Source organism: Columba livia, chromosome 2 (assembly GCF_036013475.1).
Source record: "Columba livia isolate bColLiv1 breed racing homer chromosome 2, bColLiv1.pat.W.v2, whole genome shotgun sequence".
Taxonomy (NCBI): Eukaryota; Metazoa; Chordata; class Aves; order Columbiformes; family Columbidae; genus Columba; species Columba livia.
In genome coordinates this window covers 38581414-38600253 of record NC_088603.1, presented here as the reverse complement: position 1 = coordinate 38600253, position 18840 = coordinate 38581414, and the positions used below count along the sequence as shown (strand labels likewise).

The 18840-nt window shown below is 37.5% G+C and overlaps 1 protein-coding gene across 27 annotated transcripts in view; it reads left to right on the top strand.

Annotated features, from left to right (window-relative positions):
• Nucleotides 1–18840, top strand: part of TBC1D5 (TBC1 domain family member 5) — a 315378-nt gene that overhangs the window by 215835 nt on the left and 80703 nt on the right. The window lies entirely within an intron of this gene.

Below are 18840 nucleotides of genomic sequence, written 5' to 3'. Positions count from 1 at the left end.
AAAGGCTCTTAATGTTTATACCGGTAAATGGTAGCATTTGCTTATTTATAAGTCATTCTTAAAAATGAAAAACTGTCTTCATTGGTTACTCGTAAAATTTTCTCGTAGTCTTAAAGGTGTTACTGCTGGGTTTTTCCTCAGGAAAAGTCCTTCAGCTGCATATGATTTCTTTGGGGAAAACTGCAGGTTTTCCACTCTAAACGATGAGATTACATTTATTATTTACACTTAATTCAGAAATAGGCATTGTGTGAAGTGCCTATTTTTGGGAATCCCTACAGTATTTGGGAGCTTTGTGTGTTTTCCTTTCCATAAGCAATAAAGTTATAATGGGGTTACAGGATCACACTGAATCTGTGCTAAGGCATCTGCTAAAACTTTCTAGCAGAGCCTAATAAAGCCCTGCCCCATTTGTGACATACCAAATCACATTCTCCTTGCCTGGTCTGACAACCACAGCTCTTAAACAGCTGCTGGGGTAATTTGCATAAAGGAGATTGTAAATGTCTCATCAGAACGCATGCAGCGCAATCCACCCCAAAACCACTGCCTGAACACCAGGAAAAGAAGATTGTAGTCATAAAAATTGTGGCTCTCATGATTTTAGATTATGGTCTCCACAGTCTTACAGCTTTTGCAAATACCAGGCTTTTGTTTAAAAAGAAAAAAGGCAAAGTTTCATTTACCGATACAGAACAATACAAACAGATGCAGTGTTGCTCTCTTGACTCAGTCTAGCAGAAAATTGACTTCAGCAGCTAAGGTACGTGCTGACCCCTCCTCAGTTCTTCACCCCAGTGATAAGTGAATTGATCTGATTGAAACCATTCAGAATAACATTAGTATAACCAAATTATTTTTATGGTAGTGAAAGGAAAACAAAATGCAAAATAAAGTTAATGCAATACAGAGGATTCAATAAAGAATAAAAAATGCAGAAGTTAATACAATATGTTAATTGTCTGCATGCATCTGCTGTGTTTTATGATGCATATTTTAATAGAAATTAGTATTTAAATTATGCATATTTTGATAAAAATTGGAAATAAAGGAGATGTACATGCAGATCTAGGGATTTCACAATGTGACAGGAACGGTGTATGCATTTCCTGACTTTTCCCAGTGTAACCTCAAATCTACACTTCGAAGCATCATTCTACTTTGCGTTGAATGAACTATAATGGAACAGTTTGGCATGGTAATGAAACTCAGTCTTGTAACTGTAAAATAGAAAAGTCATTAAGCTCCACAAAGTTAGTGTCTATGTCAGCTAAAGGCACTAGCTCACTGATTCTGTACTCTGCCTAATTTGTAGTCCAGGCTGGGGTTTACTTGCATGGTACCTCCTTGGTTAAAACACCTCCTCTGGCCTCAGTTCCTGGAAACAGATGTCATGCTTGCAACTACATCAGTCTCAGTTGCATCATCATCAATAAGTACAAAATTGCTAATAGTAATAGAACATATTGTTGTCATCCTCCTTTCAACTCCAGTGTTTTATCATCCAGGGTGCATACGTTTATTTGCACCCAAGTTACCTATATCCTTGCCATTAAGGGTTTACTTACTATCTTGGTAAAGCTGAGTTTCTCAGAATTAATAATTTTGCATATATCTGTGCAATGGCACAACTGACAGCAATTGGTTCAATGCGTATGAGTTTTAATACTGATCATCAACGTTAAAGTGAAGGGGATTTGCATACTTGTACAAGGGGAATAACCTCAAAAAACTCAAAAATGAAGCATTTTGCCTCCTGTAAATTCCAACTGGTTTAGTACAAGTTTATCAAATCACTTTAAAGGATTGGTTTGTCTCTTCATGTAGCAGGATGTCTAGTTTTAGGGCAATGATGCTAAACCAGTTGTTACAGTGCAAGTTCAGCATCAGTAGAGCCTTTGTCTGGTTGAGAAAATAAAAAGGTATTGCCAAATAAATGTATCATTAGACATTAAAAAAAATCGACATCAGTACTTCAGGAAGTTTCCTGAGACACTGGAGAAAAAATACTTCTACACTACAGGTGTCTTCTTCTCTTGGCTAGTATTCCTGACCAAATACAATAAATAAGTACCAGAAGGTATATGCTTCATGTGCTCATACCAGTAATTAAACAGTTCATAGTGATGTGGTTGGCTGATAACATAGCAAGACAAGGTGTATAAGTAGTAATAAAATCATTTATTAAAGCAACCATTATGGTTGAAGAAGTACACAGGCTTTCACATACACAAGCTTCTCTTCAACTCTGAAGTAGACCAGACTGAAGACCCAAGTTTGAGTTAAGGTTATTGCTCTGAGTTTAGTTAGTAAGTTATCAGCCAGTACATCTGAAAGGTATCTGATGGCTGTGGAGTAGAAGTTTGTTAATAGAGGAGTCAAGTGGTAAGGTGGATTCTGACTAGGGATAGGAGAGAAGTAATTTACAGATTTTGAAATCTAAGGTTGAAAGTGCAGTGTACCTTAAAACTGGTGTCCTTAGGTGTTTTTTTAAAATTTATTATTTCCAAACTTGCTCATGTTTCTAGAATAACATCTCTGCGTTTGCCCAATCAGCCTTCAAATAGCCTCTTTGCAAGCAGAATTGTGTCTTATACTGTGCACCATCCTTGCCTCACATATGCAGCTTTTTCCATTCTTGATGTGTGTATTTAAAATTTGTATTTCAGAAGGGTGCATTCAGAATCAGAAATTGTGACCTTTTCTTGTTTTCTAATACTGATAGGTTAACTGATAAATACCACCCTAACTCCAGGCAGTGCTAAGAAAAAAATATCCTTTATTTGTATGTATCTCAGCCTCTGGGTTCGATGTGTGAAAAACCCATCATTTTGTATATTGTGGTATTCATGAAAAAATTATTCATAATTGTTTCATCACAATATTAAAATACCACTTTTTAATTTAAGGATTTCACTGATTAAGATTTTAATACATAGTACTTGATGAAAGTTATTGTGCTTATCTTCCAAAAAGAGAGGAAAATGATATGGGACAATAATGTGCCTATGGCCGTGTCTCTTGATTTCTAAATTGGTTCCTCATCCTGTGGGTTACTTTGCTTTCCAAAGATAGATGTGCTTTCACTTACTTCTTTTATTCTCCATACTATAGTTCTTACTCCTCACCAAGTGCTTTCCTAAAGTTGGTGCTGGATTTAAAAAGTCATATTGGTTTGAACAGAATCAAAACAAATTCCTCAGAGTGCATAGATTCTCACAAACCCAAGGTGAAGTCTGAGATTATGTGCATTTACTGAAGATAATTTTCAGCAGACAATTCAACAGGAAATTTAAATGTGATTGCTCCAACAATTTTTGTAGTACAAGTTGCTTCCCTCAAGTATAAGTGAAGTCTTAGTGTATAAACGTCTTTGAACCTTTGGGTTTAAACCTCAGACTTGGAGCTTCTAACAGGAAGAAAAAAAAAAAAGAGATAATGTTGCAAGGATAGCCCACGTTTTCAAATTCCTTGATCCAAATCAGAGCTGTTGCTGAGTCAACCTGTTTGGGGAAATCAAAAGCTTGCTAAACTGTCTGATCCTTTGAAGACCTTGTAAATTCTGTATGAAAGTGAAATCCATAAAATGATTGGTATTCTGAACCGTGACCTTTTAAAAGCAGGCATGGGATCACGTATCTAAGATTGTGGAATGCCATTCAAGGCAGTAAGAAAGTTTATAATATTCGTTGGCAGGTGTTTTCACAGCGTGGTTCAACTGACAGGGATAGATGCCACCTCCTCAAAGTATGCATTCTACCTGTCACAGACAACTAAATGCTCAATAGCGTAATTTCCTTCCAATAAAATACTGCCTACATCCCAAACAACCATGAGCAAGAATGAGTCAAGAGTATGTGCCTTGAGGAACTACTGAGGTTATCACGAATCAGCGCAATCTGCTTTAGAGTACTACTCTGTTCCCACAAACCAAAGGGAATGTTTCAGTCCATCTGGCAGGTGGTTTCCAGTGGTGGGTGCTGTGCTGCCTGGCATGATCTTTTGATCCAACAAATTCATATGGCTCCACTAGGCCTGATGCAGCACTGTGCCTATTTTTGGCTTCTTACCCTTCAGGTACATTGTGGCATCATTATGCCGGAGCATGGAAGAGTATGGTGAGATAAATTAGCCTTTAGGCACAGCCAGGCTCCAGCCCATCCTTTTCACACCTCCTCTTAGGGATCATTTATCCTGTATCTGATCACATCCCCATCCCATATCTCTATTTCTGTAAAAGCTGGGGAGCAGCCTGCAGAAGAGCCTTCCCGTGCTCATGGAAATACCTCCGATGAAGCAGGTGTTCACCTCTATCCCATCAGACTGACACCTTCCCCAAATGCGTGTGCCAGTTGTAGGAAATGTCAGAAGATTAGAATATCAGGTACTTTTTCAGGCTGCCTAAAAACAATTCTGGAATGTCACCTTGTGCAACTCTGACATTAACATTGGAAAGTGGTAGGTTTAGAAAAAGACCTTTCTCTTCGGAAGTTAAAATAAGTGAAGGAAATAGATCAAAGTATAAAGAGGACAATGGAATTCAAATTAGTGTCATTCTGAGATATCTATTATTTCAGATGTGTGAGTATGCAACAGGTTTTCTGCCAGAGAGCCAAAGAGGGATTTTTAGTGTCCCTTTTCTATGCTGAAATTTCTGAGAAGCAGGCAGAAAATTGGAACTTGAATTCTTTGCTGGAAGAAGACTTCTGTTTGGTAAGAAGCAAATAATAAAAAGTACTTTCTTGATTTCTGAAATGGTGCACCTGTTTGAGGTAGAGAGAGGTATAAAACCCAGGATATTTTTCACTGTGGCTGGTTTTGGTCTGTATGTAATTAGTTAATCTAAACCAGTAAATTAGCAGGGAAAAATAGTGTCTAGAAGTTCCAGACAAGTTTGCAGTGCCAAGATTAATCAGAAACCCACATATAAATAGTAGAAGGGTCCTGCAAATACTTAATCTGATATAAAGAAGATAGAAATGGAGAAGAAACAGACTCCACTGTCTCTCTACAACACTGGCTGGAGTTGGGACTCAAGAGTTAAAGCATGGCTTGCCCTAAGACTTGTACTTTTGGTGCCCGTATGGCCAGTCCCAAAGGCATGTGGCAATGAATGTGCACCCAGCTCCCAGGACATCCCAGACTCTCATATGTAGGATACCACATTGCCTTGCTGCACATGGCAAAATCTTTTCCTAGGACAGAGCTTCTTTCTAGCATAGAGATTTTGCAGACAACTGCTTTGACCAAGGAGGAATGATTATGGTCTTATCTGATCTGCCTGTATTTGAGGCATGGGTATGATTTGACCTTGGATGTGGATAGCATAGTTTTTAACTCTTTGTTGTCCTAAATATTATTGGTACTAGCTGAAAAGATAGCATATGTTCAACTATACTATGTCCAAAATTTGTGGTTGGCTAAGTAGAAAACAGATACATCATCTTAACTGTAAGACCACACGGTCAGCAGTCTCATTATTCATTTCATTGTATTTGCGATTGTATTCTTGCCATGGCCTGCGAAGTAGAAAGCAGATTTCCAGCATGCCAAAGAGCAGCGGCGCTCCCGCTGCAGGGTCACGTCTTCAGCTGCAGGGTCTTCCCTCTGTCTCAGAAGCCATGTGGTGCAGGGGGAGAGCCCAGCAGACCCTTTGGAGAGAATAACCAGGTCAGCATTGAGCAAGGCCCATGTGCTGCCTTCACCTCCTACCAGCACCCGCTGTGGGTAGGGAAAAGCTGAGTCCATTGCACAGGCTTAGGGCTGAGCCCAGCACACACATTGCACACAAATTACCCCTTAGGTCACCTGTCCTCCACAGCTCCTATGAAAAAAATCCTCAGTGATACTTCCAGCTAAATCTTCTGTACCTTCTTGTCTGCCCTTCTTTTTGTTCTTTCCTGCACAGAATTTATTTATCTTGTTTCCCTCTTTGAGTTATTTGCCTCCTTTCCACCCAATCCCCCTCCGCATATGAATGTCTGTGTGCACAGATGGGATTTCTAGGACAGTCAGTAAATAATTTTCCACAAACACTGTTATTCAAAAACAAACTTGATCATCTCAATCAAAAGGGCATCAATGGAAAAAGGGGTTTTTTTTTTCAGCCTTAAAGCAGATCCAGTCCCTCCTTTTCGCTGATAACTTTATTTTGCTTATATATCTCTATTAGCAGTGAGCTGTGCGAGGTGTGCATGTAATTTTTGTTTTCTTACCTGGACATTTGTCAGCAAGTTTTTTGCCCAGAAGTCTTGCCAACTAAAATTCTTCTCATTAAATAATGAGTTAAATTTAATTTAAAATATTACACCTGCTCAAAATCCTATGTCTATTTTTATTTATTTACAATTACTTTTATGGTTTTAAATGATGCTTCTGTCTCCTCGCAGTGTGTGAAAGATCTATACAGATGGAAGATAATGACTATAAAAGGAAAGGTACCGTTAGGGTAGAGGTAGAAGTATTGGAAAAATAGATGAAAAATAGTGATCGTTGTTATTTTTAACACTTGCCAGTGAATTTCTGCAATACTGTAGGATTTTCTCAAGTTCTGTACTTCCTAGAAACTTCTTACATAGTGTCATTTTACTGTGATTTCCACAAAGTTGGGTTATTGCTTCCTTGCCTCGTGTCCAGGATAGGGAAGCACACCTTCCTCAGTTATGTATATGGCATCCCTGTGCAGCAAGATGCTAATTCTTTAGTGCTTCCTACTCCTTTTAATAAAGACTAACTTGTTGATTCCTAACTGTGGACAACCAGTCAAGTTTGGAGTTGTCTTTGATTGCAAACATTTTGATTTTGAGTGACATGGCAAGATAAACACATTTGCATTAGCTGATTTGCAAGAAATGTTGGGGAAGCGGTAAGACTACTGCTATGCTTTCAGGAGAAGAAAAAAAAGGCAGCCTTCCATTATTAATGAATTTTTAAAGCTTCTCCTTGTGTCTTAGAGATTAACTTTTAGAGATGAGCAGGTGTTCTGACCACAAAATGAAAAGAAAGAACAGTTAGAATAAGTTTGCTTTTAAGATATACTTTGTGATTTAAAAAGATGGCTCATAAAAATGTTCAGCTCATGTAGCTGTCGGTTCGGCTGACCAAGCTGACAGTAGCGCTGCCCCATGGTCCCTCTGCATGGAAATATACATTTCAAGCACATGGTAATATGTAACTCATAGGTGTATAAAATCATAATAGAACATTTCATCACACCTAAATAAGGTTAGGTGCATGCTGTCTGATTGGTTAACTGTTGAAAACATTGAGTACAAGACATTTGACACTAATTTTACTGGTCAAACCCTCCCCTGAAAGAAGTCTGCTTTGCCAAGCTGTTTCACGAGGTACCTTTTGCAGAGCAAGCCCGCCTTGATGGGTCGTCGCGTAAGCTACTTGACATTTGTCCCCAGTCAGACCGGATGCCACATGAAAAATTTACTCAGGCGCGGGGCTCCCAGGAATAAACATTTCTCTGGTGTTGCTCACCGGGGACTCGGCAAGGTGAGCGGAACTCCAACTTGTCACGGATGCTCTGTTCTGACAAACATAAGTAGATGCTAATGGCTAAATCGTGACAGAATAAAGTCCCACAACCATATGGCTAATTGCCACAACAATATCTTCAGTGTTATTAATCAAGTTTTCATAGTGTGCCATGATAATTGGAATAATTAGAAACAGCATAGGCATTGCTTGCCTCTGCCGCACTCACTGCAGACAGGGACCTGGAACAACCACAATTGCACTTTCAGTGCAGCGTTGTTTAGTGCTTTCCTTTCCAGCAAATACTGTGGTTAATTAATGAATTAGCTGTTTGCCACCAGAGTGTTTTGTTGCTTGCAGGGCTTCTGCAGGGGCACATAGGTAGCTAAATGAGACCACTAAGCCCTTGTGCATCTCCGAAAGGATGCGGTATTCCCATAAGGCTGCCTCTATGCAACACAAAACTTCACCATTGACAGGTACTTTGTTTCACAAAATTTGAATTTCCTACTCTTGTAACTGATAAGTAAACCAACTTTTTTTAAGTATATACAGAAAGGATAAAACATCTTAAATTGTGCAGTTTTTTTGCTTCAGTTTAAGTGAAAGCAAAACCCTGGATAGCAATGATGCAATTATCTTACCTTGCAAAAGAAGTTAACTCTTACTTGCCGTACCCTGCCTGGTAATGGAATTGGGCTCCAAACTTATATTCTGCCTTTGAACTAAGATGAAGTGGTGATTCTTATACTGTTATTTACACTAAGCAGCTAAACCCTCATTTTTTGTGCTACCTATTGAAACAGCCTCACTTGATTCTTATGTTCAGGAGTAGTACATCAGGGAGGAAATGCTTGTGTTTCCTTGGTGCGCACATCAACATGTAGTTGGCTGGTCACTCAAGCTGGCAGATTGATGATGATGACTCCCTTCGCTGGATGAAGGCATTTAGCCAGACTAATAGATTAAAATGGACTGCTACATGTATGGCCTCTGAACAGCTTCTTAATTTAGTTTTAGAGCATACAATAGATGTAATATTGAATTCAGTGACGATATAAATCTTCTCTGCCTATTTTAAAAAATAAAGAAATTTCTTCTCTGGAGTGGAGAGCCACCAAGAGATTTTGAAATGTTATACACTTAATTATAAAGTCTGAAGAAATAAGCCCCCAATTCAGGAGTTAGGTAGAAATTCTGCCCGCTTTAGGTTTATTACTATTTAATTTTGACTCTCAGAGAGAAAGCATCTCTGAAATAAATCCATTATACTGTGATGAAAAGAAGTAAAGAAAGCCAGGATTCTCTCCCGTCTGAAGGCTGACTCGGAGGTGGTCAGGCCCCTGTGGGCAGCAAATCCAAAGATGGCATCTCCAGTAGAGTTCCCTCCTCTATGAGTTTCCTTGGGTGCTCCAGTCATTCATGAGCGATGCCCAAACAAAACCCTGGATACACAAAAAATGATACTTTAAACAAGTATTTGTCTAGCAGAGTTTTGCACATATTTTGTTGTCCTATTATCTCTACACATATTTCATACCATTTCATTGGCAAGTAATTTATTTATCTATGCTGGTCCAGTTTTACCTATGTTCATATTCAGCATAATTAGTAGGCATTTTTCTAATACTAAAACAAGGCTTTTACAAAAGGTATATATAGTAAGATTTAGTTGATGTTAATAAAGCCTTCATTACTGGTGCCTGTTTTATTCTGAGCATGGCTGCCAAATAGCTTAGTAAGTTTTTTTGTTTCATTCATATCAAGGTATCACAATTTCAATTTCTTATGCTTTAAGCCCAGCTGAAAGATTAGCACTTTGTAAAGACCCTGTCCTTTTACTTCAGGTATGCTTGTTGTATATTTATGCAGTTTTATGACATAAAGGAGACAATCTGATATAAAAATTGATTTCGCTTAAAGTTACCATTTTACTTTATAATTCATATTCTTGGATATATTGCAATCCTTACTTTTATTATGAAAACCTAAAACTATGTCTTCAATATCAACTGGAGTCTCTGTAACACCAAAGAAAAGAACTGTTCTGGAGAAATGGGATTAGAAAGGAAAAAAAGATTAACGTGGATGGGTAAGCTAGTAATACAGTCACAACAAGCATGTTGCCTTGTTGATTTGAATACAATGTGTTTTCCAAGAGTAGTTCCATTGCTGGACATAAGCAGATAGCTTCTGAAGAATTAAAAAACAAACAAACAAACAAACAAAGAAGTTAACTCTCCTGAAATTTTTAGTTATGTTTTATTTAGCATATGAGAAAAAAAGTTCATTTTTTTTAACATTTCAATACAGCACGGAAAGATGGTTCAACTTTTTATGGACAGAAAAGGCATTTTGTGATAGGGAAGTCTCCAATACATAATATAAATTTTGTAATATTTTATCGGCAGTTATTTGTTTACTTTATAGCTATTAACAATGTTATCTCTATTCCTTTTATTTTAAAATATATATCATATTTATTAAGTATTGTACAAGTGGCTTCTGCAGAGAAAGGTAGTAACTTACAGAAGTTTTAACAATATGGAACAGTAAAATGTTATAGATTCCTCTTTTGAAGAGAGATTATACAAAAGGATCACAATCTTTTAAACCTACTGCATGCATCTTGAATCGATGGATTAGCAAATTTATTTTATCATCTTAAGAACTGTGCTTTAATTGCAACACTGAGAGTTGTTTTTCTAATATAATTTCTCCACTTTAAAACCAAATTTAATCATTGCTGTTTAAAGATGGAAAAGTTGGGGGGGTGGAGTTCCTAATTGCTAATAGCTGATATCAGTAGGAACTTCACTAATTTAGAAGTGCCTCTTTTGTTTCAATAGGTTTATTGCAGCAAACAGTGTTTAAAATCATTCACCTGTAATTATTTTCGCTAAAAAAAAAAAAAAAGAAAAGAAAATGTTTTTGCTACACTGCAGTGATTTTCAAAACAAAATACACATGTCATCAGTATTTAGGACTGTGGATTGAAATTGCATAGAGGCAAATATCAGTAAGAATTCGGTATGCACCCTTAAGGTCTTACATTTTTCTCTTATGAGTGCAGATATTGGTCATTAAATTAGGGGCTTAGGTATGTATCAGAGATGAAGTCTCATTCTCCTTGCATTTATGGGGTGTTTATAATTGATTTCAAAAGGTCTTTCCCAGTAGACTGTAGAAGCCCCCTCTGATCCTGCTAGTTTATCACCGTAACATTGTCACACTAAAACTTACTTTTAAAACCTGAGCTGAGCTGTTTAAATTTAGTTGTTCCTTTTAGATGAGTCATGATATAACATCTGGACCCTTCGTGTTGTCACCTTTGTATTTTGGCCAACATTTAAAAAATTAGTGCCTCAGCTTCGATCTGTGGTATTTGTTGTCAACTTGAAGCACCTGTCACTGAAACTATGTTAGATATTTCATTGCGATCATTCTTTATAATCCACCCTTCTCAGTAACAAATGGTCAGTAAATTCTTATAGTCCAGTAACTGGACATCATATTTACTGCAAAGACAGGCTAGTGATATCTATACAATGCTTGTAAGAGCCATTAATTACAGAGCCTTTACAAAGTGGTGTGTATGTGAAATACTAAAACTGTCATATTTTAACTCTTAATGTTTAGAAGGAAAGTAAAAGAAACTGAAGAGGGTACTTTTCTCCCACTGCAGAGAGTTTCTTTAATTGCTACATGCAGTGTAAGTCTCTGATCACTTAAGAGTTACATCCACAATATAATTTCCACCTAAAGTTCCAGTTCCTCCTATCTTCCCTGCCGAAAAACTGGGAAATTTGTTTCTGTTTTCTCTTCTAAACACATCCAACTTCTAGGCTCTGTTTTGGAAGTTTTTAGTGCTATGGAGAAGCCAGTTGCAGACTTTTCTCTGATACTAATCAAATCCATTTTCGAATCAGTCGAACGGGATAATGACAGAGGGTTTTGGTTTTTTCCACTCCTTCCTATTCTGCAAGCTGATAGTCTTGTAATATCTGAAAATGTTAGGGGGATGAAGTGGAGAGCAGAAGTGTCTGTAATCTAACCAAGCCAGTACAGCAAACTCGAACTGATGAAGATCAGAAATTATGATAAAAACAGTCCTTGTATCTTACAATGTGTTAGTCCATAATTACTGTTACAAATAAATGTAGATTCAAGCTTCTCCAGAAATTGACTATTTTAAATTTGATATGAGAACCATTAGCAAAGCCTGCAAATAAAACTATTACCTTAAGAAACATTTGAAAACTAGAATTCTCTCAGAGAAGGTCAAAAGCAAGTTGACCCATTAGGTAAAGAAAAGGTGAACCAATTACATGCACATTAAGAGTTTATTTCAGCCAAATGTAGTATTGCGGTTTTACATTAAGAAGATCTATCAAATGGATTGCAAAATCGGAACAGTAAACCAAGATTATCCAGATTTATAAGTTTAATTATTCTGAATTCGTACTTTTATAGGTCTTTATCAAATAATCTCTGAATCATGTCCAATCTTCCATGACTGAGGCTGAGGGAGCTGGGTCTCTTCAGTTTGGAGAAGAGGAGACTGAGGGGTGACCTTATTAATGTTTATAAATATATAAAGGGTGAGTGCTACAAGGATGAAGCCAGGCTCTTCTTGGTGGCAAACAATGATAGGAGAAGGGGTAATGGGATCAAGCTGGAACACAAGAGGTTCCACTTAAATTTGAGAAAAAACTTCTTCTCAGTGAGGGTGAGAGAACACTGGAACAGGCTGCCCAGGGAGGTTGTGGAGTCTCCTTCTCTGGAGACATTCAAAACCCGCCTGGACATGTTCCTGTGCGACCTCACCTAGGCATTCCTGCTCCAGCAGGGGGATTGGACTAGATGATCTTTTGAGGTCCCTTCCAATCCCAAACATGATACTGTGATACTGTGTTATCACTCCAGAATTATATTAAAACATCTGATGAGAATTTTAAGATTCAAATATGGAAAACCACCAATGGCGGTTTCTCCAATGGTGTACTGCCATTACAAGGGTTTTATTTTTGTTTGTGAGGTTATTGTAGAAGGGGAGAATAACTTGTGGTGTTCTTTTGGTGTATATTTCACATGCTTTTTTGCTGGTATGAATTTGAGTATCATTTGTCTTCCCCTTGGTGAAGCCATGCTGTCTGTTCCTGATGATTTTCTTGTCCTTCATGTGCCTGGAAATGGTTTCCAGGATAAGCTGCTCCATCATCTTCCCAGGGACTGAGGTGAGGCTGACTGGCCTGTAGTTCCCTTGGATCCTCCTTAGCCTTCTTGAAGATAGGAGTGACGCTTGCTTTCCTCCAATCTTTAGACATTCTCCTGGTTGTCGTGATTGATTAAATATTATCAAGAATAGCCTTGCAAAGACATCCACCAGCTCCCTCCACATTTATGGATGCATCCTATTCAGGGTCCATGGATTTATGTATGTCCAGTTTGCTTCAGTATTCCCTGGCCTGATCCACCAAGGGTATGTCTTCCTTGCCCCAGCATTTTCCTTTGTCTCTGGGACCTAGGATTCCTGAAAGGCAGTTTTGCTAATGAAGACAGAGGTGAAGAAGGCATTCAGTATTCAGCCTCTTCCATGTTGTATGTAATCAGGTACCCTGCGTATAGAGTGGAAATGTTGAACGTAGTTTCAAAAACAGGGATGGTTTTTAGTGAGTATGGTGACTAGTAATCCTCTTCGTACAAGTTTTTTTAAAGCAAGTTCCTTATTATTGGGGTGTATACTACAGCAGGGTGAAGTGGCAGGAGAAGTGTACACTTCGCAACAGCTGTATGAAGGAGCAAAATGCATCACACTTGTCAGCATTAAGTGGATTCCCGTAAACTCGCACAAAACAACTTCCAAAACAAATTCAGAAGAACCTGAAAGTGCAAGTATCAACACTTAAAATAGTACAACAAGCTAGAACTACATTGGGGACCAAAACCTTAGCAAGAACATGAAGGAAAATTATCTTCCCTCTAGTGGGGGCACCACCACTTCTGGTGAACGTGTCCAAGGCACCCAGCAGTAGTTGCTGGTACCACCCAAGAAGCTGGCTGTAGGTGGCAGCCCAGGTGACAGTGACAGCCATGGAAAAGCTGAAGCTAAGGGTAGCACTGTTGTTGAAACAGGTTCCTAAAGTTAGTTGAGGACTGGAAGAGAAACCTACCCAAAGCAGGCACACAGGTTCAATAGTTTTATTGTATAAATTGTATTGTATAATATTTCTAAAAATATTAAACATCACTGCTATGAAGCTGCAATGGCACCTTTTCATTAAGCGCATTCCTGCAAATGAGTATATTAAAATTGGTCTGGCTTAAGACAGCGGTAGGAGCTTGTGCAAAGATGGGTAAATTACAGTAAGGAGGAAAAGATAATTATTAGGAATTCATTTTTTAGAAAGAAAAACCTTCTTTAATAAGGAAATGTGTAGAGTCTTCCAAAAATGGAAAGAATTTTTCTTAGATGCAAAACTGAGTAATCTTTGCAAGTAATCTTGAAGAAACCAAATGGGAAGGGAAATAATCCACATAACAATTAGATGCTCATGTCATTTATTTGTAAAAATAAAATTAAAGGTATTTATTTTAAAGAGATATGCTAGTCTGTGTTTGATAAGGTAATTACTATTAAAAATTTTCAGGTTATGTAGAGCAGCAGGAAGTTTCAATAGGACAAATCAGAACCTTTCTCCCCAGTGGAAAGAAGGCAACAAAGTAAACTACATACAATATTCTTGTACATAGCTTAGCCTAAATTTGAGTAGATGTATGTTAATAAATGAGTGTTTATTATAATTATTATTTAATTTAAAATATTTATTTTCTGATGGGAAAACCTGTGTTAGAGTTTGAAACCCATATAATCCATAATGTAAATGTGTAGTTTCATTTTTATTTGAATTGTTTTCAAACACCATCATTTTTATCTTTACATAATGCCCCAGTGTCTAAGCTGTGAAACAGAAAGCATGTGGATCTTATCATAGTTTTTGAAGTTCAGGGGGTTAATATTTAATATAACTAGATAAAACTTTAGGAAAAGAATGTGTGTGACTACAAACCAAACAGAATTTGAACCAGGCAAAAAAATGAATAACCTACCCTGTGTCCACCCAGCAGTAGAGCCACAGTTCATGCATGTGGTGCAGTGATCCACCACATCTTCATGCAGCCAGTACCGGAGAAGCTGGATGAAATTATGACCCCACATGAGAGGGCAGGACAGGACAATCCCACACAGATCACAGTGACACCAAAGCGTGTGTGTCGTTCTCTGGCAGAATAGTAGTCCACATACAAACGTGAAATTATTATACTTAAACAGATAAGGCAGATGTATGAGCACACATAAGAAGAATCTTTTTTATATACTTTCCATTATCTCTAAGGAGAAGCCGAATGATTTGTTAGATGCTGGCACACATTTTTTCCCTCCTTATCACACTTGCCTACAATCAGCATACACTGCTGGAGACGATGTGGTAGAAATCTGTAATATTTAAATGTTTTACAGCCTAAGGGAAATCTGATCATCTTGTCTGCCTTCTCAAATGACAAAGGCCGCATTATTTTATCCAATAAATCTAGAATTAACATTTGAATTTATTGTTGAAGTAAACACATCTTCTAGCAAGATGTCTGTTTTCATCCCCTTCACAAGTAGATTAAGGCAAAAAATTGAACATATGCTGTAACAATATCTCACTGTACATCCTTTATGGGTGGTGTGCATATGAGGGTATGCTGTGTGTAAAATTTTCAGCGTTTAGCTCGAATACATCAGAAATCTCTGTAAATCCCTGAAGGTCTGATGAGCTTTGCACATAACGTTTTATACCAGTTTTTTGGCTTTATTGGGATTTCACATGCTTCTTTCTGTTGTGACAAAATATTGGATTTTAATAAGGCTTTGTTTATTTTAGAAATGTCATTTTGTTAATTGTTACACTTAGCTTTTTTGCCTCTCTTCTCATCTGTGATCATTAAGAATTTCTCATGTACCACGAGCAGTACAGCCCTTCCACAAGACCCTTGTAGAAGTGTAACTGAAAGAACAGGTTCTGATTATACCTTGGGCATGTTTCCTTCACTGTCTTGTATCATTTGAAGGTTTCTTAATACCCTTATGACATTCTACACAAAACCTCTGGACTGTATAAAGCCACGAGAGTCTTACTAAGAACAAGAGTAGTGCCCAGAGTAGCACATCCTGCCTGGCATTGAACTATTTAATTCTTTGTCTTCCATATTGCTTTACATTATTTTGAAAGTGTTATACGAATGTCGCTCCTCAGCCTTTTTCCATATCATATTTTTGAACAAGCGGATCACAGCTCAAGTCTGTCTACCCTTTCTCCTGAATTATTGACCATGACTTTACATAGTAAATTGCACTGGCTACAAATGTTTGCTTGAACATAATTCATGACAGAGTTTAAAGAGACAGAACTTACATATCATTTTCTCAGTCTGTAAACAACTGATGTTAATTCTGGCATTTCTCAGCTTCCAAGTGCTTATTTTTGATAAGATTGTGTTCTTTTCAATACTTACAGTCCATTTAAATAATTTTCCTATTTAAATTAAAAAAAAAGCAGCAAAACTTGCACTGGAAATTACACTTACATCCTGCAAAATCCTAAAATCCAAAAGACTTCCCCTCACCAGTCTTGCAAGCATTGGAAACCAGATCAACAGCGTCCTCCGCCACCACATCAGCTGCGCGACACTGGCCACTGTGGGTGGGTGATTCAGCTTTGGCCAGGAGCGCACAGCTGGGGTGAAGGACCAGGAATTCTCCACAGGGGTGGCAGGTGCACCCTTGGGTTGATGGGAAGAGTTAGGAAGAAATAGAACCTACTCTGTGGAAATCCGCACTCTGCTGTGTTTAAGTCAACCAAGGAATTGTCGGATTTGAGCTTTTTTTTCGTATACGCAGCAAAAAGGAAATAGCAGAGACCTTGTTGTTTTGACTCTAGACCTTCTTAATGAAATGCTTGCGGAAAAAATAAGTTAAGCATGAGCAGAATTTTTTTTTAACCTTGTTCTAATGAATAGTATCAATGAATAAAAAATACCAAGCTTTGAGCAGATGCGTGGAGTGGAAGTTGTACTGATGATTGTATTTAGCAAAAGGATAAATGACTGAAAACAGGCTCTTACAGTAGAGTTTTTGGGGAGCTTGGTACAAGTTGTAGGTCCTAGATTTAGTCATTTAGAAGTAGCTTCAGAGTCACGCTTTCTCTTTCCTGGTATTATGTTTTTTTCTTATTCTTTCTGATGTCTATTGTGCTGTTTTGTCCTTGTAAACACTCCTAAGCTGTTTCTATTGCCTCATCTGTAACCATTTCTTAGGCCTATTTCATTTTTTTAAAGAACTCTCTACCTTCCGAGAAGACAGAGAAGATAACCAGCTAAATATGTGTATTGATGCTTGGAGAATTGTCCTGTAGATCTCAGTTAAAATAGTTGTGGTTTTTGATAAAAACTGGTGAGACTGGATCATTTCCTTATTTAATGGCTTTGCTAGAGCACAGTTTTCTTCTCCTTTCTCTCTATTGTAGGTCATTAATGAATCATTAGCTGATCAGTAATTACTGATCTTTTGAGAATATTGGTTTAATTATTTGGGAATCATAAGTGAAAGATACAGTTACATGTTCTGCAGTGTATGTAGTAGTACCTTGGTGTATTATGGCTTTAAAGAATCTGTTTGTGGGTTTTTTTGTAGGTTTTAATTGCTGAGTATGCCTGGTAAAATATGAATTATCGTATTACTATATGTGATAAAAGGTATACTGTTGTAAGCCTCACAGTCTGCAGGTGTAACAGATGTAAGGCAAGATTAACAGGACAGAACAATAATTAAACCACAGACAGCCATCTCAAAAAAAAAAAACAACAAGGTTTGTCACGTCCAATGCAATTAGGAAATGTGTCTTAAATTCTCTGCAAATATTTGTAAAAGCAATAAGAACATGTTAGTTTGGAAGACAGCTTTTCAGTGTGGACACTTATTTTAAGGAATTAAGATCCCTTTTTATGAATAGAAAAGCTGAGTGAAGTCCTGACATATGGCAGCATGGTTCATAGGCGATAGGGTCCGTGGTTTATAGATGCTATGAGCTAAATACTGCTGAACAAAATAAGAGAACAGTCAGTATATATGCATTTTTAACAGTATGAACTGCTTACTCCCTTTAAGACGAGGAGGTTCAAATAATTAACGGTAATATTATGGTTGCAAAAAGAAGTCCAGTTGTTCTTCAGCAGCCTACATCTGTGAAATGTGGTACCTCTGGGGACTGAGATTTAATTTTCCCAGGAGAAAGTATAAAAGCAGGAGAAAAAAGTAATGACTTCTGCTTGAGCAGAATAAACCTGCATCTACAAACGATTAACACTGTATAATGAAGTAGTAAAGAAGCAAAGGAGATTTCTAATAAAAGACTAATAACAAATCCCATTATACCATGGTGTATTTTTTTCCCTTGAAGTGTATTAGACCTTTAGCAAGGCTTCTGAATGAGATTGGGTAGTTGCAAGCAAAGTCAGTTCAAATGCTTCAAGCTTAGCTGAAATTTATTGCCTAACAGTTTGTGTAACTTGAAAGTTGTGGTTTTACAGGTGGGAGGGGTTGCTAATGCAAGTAATAGGTTTCATGCAGAGTTTGGGTAATGTTTGTGTCACCACAGGACAAGTCTCCTGTAGACTAGGCACTGTAAAGTAACGTGCCACTATATGGTAAAATCCCTTAGACAGAACAGAAGTGGTATTAAACGCACTAGTTAAGCCTCACTTTTGTGTTAACAGCTCTTCTGACTTCTCCTCTTGAGGCCTGAAAATAAGTCCTCATAGGAAAGGGGTTTTTATCAGAGAGGTAAACACAGAGTTTGTGTTTGGTCATAGCTAGTATTGTGACTTCAATAATTACTATGCTAACATAAAAAGTTACAAGACTTAGGCTATCTAAAACACTTGAGGTCGACCGACATGTTGAAATTCATTTGTCTAGAAATGAACTTTTATTACTGCAATCAGGAAAAAAAGGCCTGGTACAAAAGTGGTTAAACGTGAATTCTTGGTGAAATTTCTAGTTGCCTTTTTAGAAATTTTTGTGAGTTTTAAAGAATGACTTAATTTGCTTAGGAGAAATTTGCAATCAATCTTTTCTTGCCACTGAATAAACAGATTCCACATGCGTAGTAATTTGCATATCCCAGCTAAAAATGTAATACATTATTTTTAAGTCCATTTCGTAATAACTATTTCAGGATTAATGTTGCTAACTATTCTTTAGCTCTTTCAGATTTAACCTTAGATAATCCTACCCAAAAATGTACAAAG